Here is a 7,111-nt window from a genome sequence, read left to right as displayed (position 1 = left end):
TATATACACATTCTTTCAAACCAAGACACAGAATCACTTAGTTACTTGCAGCTATGGTGTGAAATTCAACATGTTAAACACAAATTGAAATAATGGCTATTATTCTATATAACCACACTTTAGATCAGCATTTCTCATTTTTTTGTCATTTATCTCAGAGCATATTATCCCATCCCTCTCATAAGACTTATATATAAACTTTCACTCTTTTGTCATGATGAAAACAGTATAGACATCACTTTCTTTAAACAGACAAAGAATTGGTGACTATTGTAGTGAGAACCATTATAAATCTCCAACAAACAGTCAATAACCCAATATGAAAATAAATGAAGATGAGTAGGAAATTCACAGAAGTTAAATGATCAGTGCTACATAGAATGTGACAAAGTTCATTTGTGCTTGAGGAAATGAAAATTGAGTCAATACATTACTTTCCAAAAGATGATTTGCAGAATAAATAATCTGGTAGAACCTAGTTGTTTTTTTTTTTTAATTTTAAAATCTTTAATTCTTACATGCGTTCCCAAACATGAACCCCCCTCACACCTCCCTCCCCATAACATCTCTCTGGGTCATCCCCATGCACCAGCCCCCAAGCATGCTGTATCCTGCGTCAGACATAGACTGGCGATTCGATTCTTACATGATAGTATACATGTTAGAATGCCATTCTCCCAAATCACCCCACCCTCTTCCTCTCCCTCTGAGTCCAACAGTCTGTTATACACATCTGTGTCTTTTTTGTTGTCTTGCATTCAGGGTCGTCATTGCCATTTTTCCAAATTCCATATATATGTGTTAGTATACTGTATTGGTGTTTTTCTTTCTGGCTTACTTCACTCTGTATAATCGGCTCCAGTTTCATCCATCTCATCAGAACTGATTCAAAGGAATTCTTTTTAATGGCTGAGTAATACTCCATTGTGTATATGTACCACAGCTTTCTTATCCACTCATCTGCTGATGGACATCTAGGTTGTTTCCATGTCCTGGCTATTATAAACAGTGCTGCGATGAACATTGGGGTACATGTGTCTCTTTCAATTCTGGTTTTCTTGGTGTGTATGCCCAGCATTGGGATTGCTGGATCATAAGGTAGTTCTATTTGCAATTTTTTAAGGAATCTCCACACTGTTCTCCATAGTGGCTGTACTAGTTTGCATTCCCACCAACAGTGTAGGAGGGTTCCCTTTTCTCCACACCCTCTCCAGCATTTATTGCTTGCAGATTTTTGGATCGCAGCCATTCTGACTGGTGTGAAGTGGTACCTCATTGTGGTTTTGATTTGCATTTCTCTAATAATGAGTGATGTTGAGCATCTTTTCATGTGTTTGTTAGCCATCCGTATGTCTTCTTTGGAGAAATGTCTATTTAGTTCTTTGGCCCATTTTTTGATTGGGTCATTTATTTTTCTGGAATTGAGCTGCATAAGTTGCTTGTACATTTTTGAGATTAGTTGTTTGTCAGTTGCTTCATTTGCTATTATCTTCTCCCATTCAGAAGACTGTCTTTTCACCTTGCTTATATTTTCCTTTGTTGTGCAGAAGCTTATAATTTTAATTAGATCCCATTTGTTTATTTTTGCTTTTATTTCCAGAATTCTGGGAGGTGGATCATAGAGGATCCTGCTGTGATTTATGTCTGAGAGTGTTTTGCCTATGTTCTCCTCTAGGAGTTTTATAGCTTCTGGTGTTACATTTAGATCTTTAATCCATTTTGAGTTTATTTTTGTGTACGGTGTTAGAAAGTGATCTAGTTTCATTCTTTTACAAGTGGTTGACCAGTTTTCCCAGCACCACTTGTTAAAGAGATTGTCTTACTCCATTGTATATTCTTGCCTCCTTTGTCAAAGATAAGGTGTCCATATGTGTGTGGATTTGTCTCTGGATTTATTTTGTTCCATTGATCTATATGTCTGTCTTTGTGCCAGTACCATACTGTCTTGATGACTGTGGCTTTGTAGTAGAGCCTGAAGTCAGGCAAGTTGATTCCTCCAGTTCCATTCTTCTTTCTCAAGATTGCTTTGGCAATTCGAGGTTTTTGTATTTCCATACAAATCTTGAAATTATTTGTTCTAGTTCTGTGAAAAATATGGCTGGTACCTTGATAGGGATTGCATTGAATCTGTAAATTGCTTTGGGTAGTATACTCATTTTCACTATATTGATTCCTCCGATCCATGAACATGGTATATTTCTCCATCTATTAGTGTCCTCTTTGATTTCTTTCATCAGTGTTTTATAGTTTTCTATAGATAGGTCTTTAGTTTCTTTAGGTAGATATATTCCTAAGTATTTTATTATTTTCGTTGCAATGGTGAATGGAATTGTTTCCTTCATTTCTTTTTCTACTTTCTCATTATTAGTGTATAGGAATGCAAGAGATTTCTGCGTGTTGATTTTATATCCTGCAACTTTACTATATTCATTGATGAGCTCTAGTAATTTTCTGGTGGAGTCTTTAGGGATTTCCATGTAGAGGATCATGTCATCTGCAAACAGTGAGAGTTTTACTTCTTCTTTTCCAATTTGGATTCCTTTTATTTCTTTTTCTGCTCTGATTGCTGTGGCCAAAACTTCCAGAACTATGTTGAATAGTAGTGGTGAAAGTGGGCACCCTTGTCTTGTTCCTGAATTTAGGGGAAATGCTTTCAATTTTTCCCCATTGAGGATAATGTTTGCTGTGGGTTTGTCATATATAGCTTTTATTATGTTGAGGTATGTTCCTTCTATTCCTGCTTTCTGGAGAGTTTTTATCATAAATGGATGTTGAATTTTGTCAAAGGCCTTCTCTGCATCTATTGAGATAATCATATGGTTTTTATTTTTCAATTTGCTAATGTGGTGAATTACATTGATTGATTTGTGGATATTGAAGAATCCTTGCATCCCTGGGATAAAGCCCACTTGGTCATAGTGTATGATCTTTTTAATGTGTTGTTGGATTCTGATTGCTAGAATTTTGTTGAGGATTTTTGCATCTATGTTCATCAGTGATATTGGCCTGTAGTTTTCTTCTTTTGTAGTATCTTTGTCAGGTTTTGGTATTAGGGTGATGGTGGCCTCATAGAATGAGTTTGGAAGTTTACCTTCCTCTGCAATTTTCTGGAAGAGTTTGAGGAGGATAGGTGTTAGCTCTTCTCTAAATTTTTGGTAGAATTCAGCTGTGAAGCCGTCTGGACCTGGGCTTTTGTTTGCTGGAAGATTTCTGATTACAGTTTCAATTTCCATGCTTGTGATGGGTCTGTTAAGATTTTCTATTTCTTCCTGGTTCAGTTTTGGAAAATTGTACTTTTCTAAGAATTTGTCCATTTCTTCCACGTTGTCCATTGTATTGGCATACAACTGCTGATAGTAGTCTCTTATGATCCTTTGTATTTCTGTGTTGTCTGTTGTGATCTCTCCATTTTCATTTCTAATTTTATTTATTTGATTTTTCTCTCTTTGCTTCTTGATGAGTCTGGCTAATGGTTTGTCAATTTTATTTATCCTTTCAAAGAACCAGCTTTTGGCTTTGTTGATTTTTGCTATGGTCTCTTTTGTTTCTTTTGCATGTATTTCTGCCCTAATTTTTAAGATTTCTTTCCTTCTACCGACTCTGGGGTTCTCCAATTCTTCCTTTTCTAGTTGCTTTAGTTGTAGAGTTAGGTTATTTATTTGACTTTTTTCTTATTTCTTGAGGTATGCCTGTAGTGCTATGAACTTTCCTCTTAGCACTGCTTTCATAGTGTCCCACAGGTTTTGGGTTGTTGTGTTTTCATTTTCGTTAGTTTCTATGCATATTTTGATTTCTTTTTGATTTCTTCTGTGATTTGTTGGTTTTACAGAAGTGTGTTGTTCAACCTCCATATTTTGGCATTTTTAATAGTTTTTCTCCTGTAATTGAGATCTAATCTTAATGCATTATGGTCAGAAAAGATGCTTGGAATGATTTCGATTTTTTGAATTTATCAAGTTTAGATTTATGGCCCAGGATGTGATCTATCCTGGAGAAGGTTCCATGAGCACTTGAAAAAAAGGTGAAATTCATTGTTTTGGGGTGAAATGTCCTATAGATATCAATTAGGTCTAACTGATCTAATGTATCATTTAAAGTTTGCGTTTCTTTGTTAATTTTCTGTTTAGTTGATCTGTCCATAGGTGTGAGTGGGGCATTAAAGTTTCCCACTATTATTGTGTTATTGTTGATTTCCCCTTTCAAACTTGTTGGCATTTGTCTTACATATTGCGGTGCTCCTATAATGGGTGCAAACATATTTACAATTGTTATATCTTCTTCTTGGATTGATCCTTTGATCATTATGTAGTGGCCTTCTTTGTCTCTTTTCACAGCCTTTGTTTTAAACTCTATTTTATCGGATATGAGTATTGCCACTCCTGCTTTCTTTTGGTCTCTATTTGCATGGTATATCTTTTTCCAGCCCTTCACTTTCAGTCTGTATGTGTCCCTTGTTTTGAGGTGGGTCTCTTGTAAGCAGCATATAGAGGGGTCTTGTTTTGTATCCATTCAGCCAGTCTTTGCCTTTTGGTTGGGGCGTTCAACCCATTTACGTTTAAGGTAATTATTGATAAGTATGATCCTGTTACCATTTACTTTATTGTTTTGGGTTCGGGTTTATACACCCTTTTCGTGTTTCCTGTCTACAGAATATCCTTTAGCATTTGTTGGAGAGCTGGTTTGGTGGTGCTGAATTCTCTCAGCTTTTGCTTGTCTGTAAAGCTTTTGATTTCTCCTTCGTATTTGAATGAGATCCTTGCTGGGTACAGTAATCTGGGCTGTAGGTTATTGTCTTTCATCATTTTAAGTATGTCTTGCCATTCCCTCCTGGCCTGAAGAGTTTCTATTGAAAGATCAGCTGTTATCCTTATGGGAATCCCCTTGTGTGTTATTTGTTGCTTTTCCCTTGCTGCTTTTAATATTTGTTCTTTGTGTTTGATCTTTGTTAATTTGATTAATATGTGTCTTGGGGTGTTTCGCCTTGGATTTATCCTATTTGGAACTCTCTGTGTTTCTTGGACTTGGGTGATTATTTCCTTCCCCATTTTAGGGAAGTTTTCAACTATTATCTCCTTAAGGATTTTCTCATGGTCTTTCTTTTTGTCTTCTTCTTCTGGGACTCCTATAATTTGAATGTTGGAGCATTTCATGTTGTCCTGGAGGTCTCTGAGATTGTCCTCATTTCTTTTAATTCGTTTTTCTTGTTTCTCTCTGATTCATTTATTTCTACCATTCTATCTTCTATTTCACTAATCCTATCTTCTGCCTCCGTTATTCTGCTATTTGTTGCCTCCAGAGTGTTTCTGATCTCATTTATTGCATTATTCATTATATATTGACTCTTTTTTATTTCTTCTAGGTACTTGTTAAACCTCTCTTGCATTTTCTCAATCCTTGTCTCTAGGCTATTTATCTGTGATTCCATTTTGATTTCAAGATTTTGCATCATTTTCACTATCAATATTCGGAATTCCTTCTCAGGTAGATTCCCTACTTCTTCCTCTTTTGTTTGGTTTGGTGGGCAACTCTCCTGTTCCTTTACCTGCTGAGTATTCCTCTGTCTCTTCATCTTGGTTATATTGCTGTGTTTGGGGTGGCCTTTTTGTATTCTGGGAATTTGTGGAGTTCTCTTTATTATGGAGCTTCCTCACTGTGGGTGGGGTTCTATCTGTGGCTTGTCAAGGTTTCCTGGTTAGGGAGGCTTGTGTTGGAGTTATGGTGGGTGGAGCTGGGTTTCTTCTCTCTGGAGTGCAGTGGAGTGACCCGTAATGGGTTATGAGACATCAAAGGTTTTGGAATAATTTTGAGCTGCCTGTATATTGAAGCTCAAGGGTGTGTTCCTGTGTTGCTGGAGAATTTGCGTGGTATGTCTTGTTTTGGAACTTGTTGGCCCTTGGGTGGAGCTTGGTTGCGGTGTAAGTATGAAGGCATTTGATGAGCTCCTACTGCTTAATGTTCCCTGAATTCAAGAGTTCTCTAATGTTTTCAGGCTTTGGATTTAAGCCTCCTGCTTCTGGTTTTCAGTTTTATTTTTACAGTAGCCTCTAGACTTCTCCATCTATACAGCACCGATGATATAACATCTAGGTTAAAGATGAAAAGTTTCTCCACATTGAGGGACACTCAGAAAGGTTCACTGAGTTACAAGGAGAAGAGAAGATGGAGGGGGTAGTTAGAGGTAACTGGAATGAGATGCGGTGAGATCAAAAGAGGAGAGAGCAAGCTAGCCAGTAGTCACTTCCTTATGTGCGCTCTATAGTCTGGACCGCTCAGAGGTATTTACAGAGTTATACAGGGAAGAGGAGAGGGAGGAAGTAGACAGAGGTGGCCAGGAGGATAAGAGAGAGGAATGAGAAGGAGAGAGACAAATCCTTCCAGTAACCAGTTCCTTAGGTGTTCTCCACCGTCTGGAACACACAGAGATTCACAGAGTTGGATAGAGAAGAGATGGGGGAGAAAAGAGACAGAGGCCACCTGGTGGAGCAAAAGGAGAGTCCAAAGGAGGAGAGAGTGGTCAAGCCAGTAATCTTGCTCTCAGGTAAACTTGGGTAGTGAAGTTTGGGTTTTTAAATGTACAAAATTGACAACAAAAACCTAAGAGCAAAGATTAAAAATCTAGAGTAGAGGTTGGATTTTCAAAAATACAATATTAAAGAAAAGAAGCAGAAGGAGAAAGGAAGACAGAAAACAAAACAAAACAAAACAAGAATTATTAAAAAAGAAAAAAGAAAAAAAACCCACCAACAACCATCCAAAGACTATATATGGTGTTTGCCTTAAAAAAAAAAAAAAGTCTTTTTTTTTTTTGTAAATAGTAATAGTAGGTTATAGAAATAAAAATTAGAGGAGAAATAGAAGACTTAACAATTTTAAAACGTTAGAAAAAAAGGAAAAAACAAAACAAACAAACAAAAAAGGAATGATTTTAAAAATAGTAAAAATATAACTAGCCCTTCTCTGATGTTGTGGGCTGTGTGGGATCACTTCCAAGGTGATTCCCTCTGTTTAACTTCTTCTGTTTGCTGGTTTTTTAGGCTCACTAGTTCAGTCGCGCTGTGGGAAGGGGGGATGCTGCAAACAAATAGCACTATCGTGTGCACACAGTGTCTCA

This window comes from Ovis aries, chromosome 6 (assembly GCF_016772045.2).
Source record: "Ovis aries strain OAR_USU_Benz2616 breed Rambouillet chromosome 6, ARS-UI_Ramb_v3.0, whole genome shotgun sequence".
NCBI lineage: Eukaryota > Metazoa > Chordata > Mammalia > Artiodactyla > Bovidae > Ovis > Ovis aries.
This window is presented reverse-complemented; position numbering follows the sequence as displayed.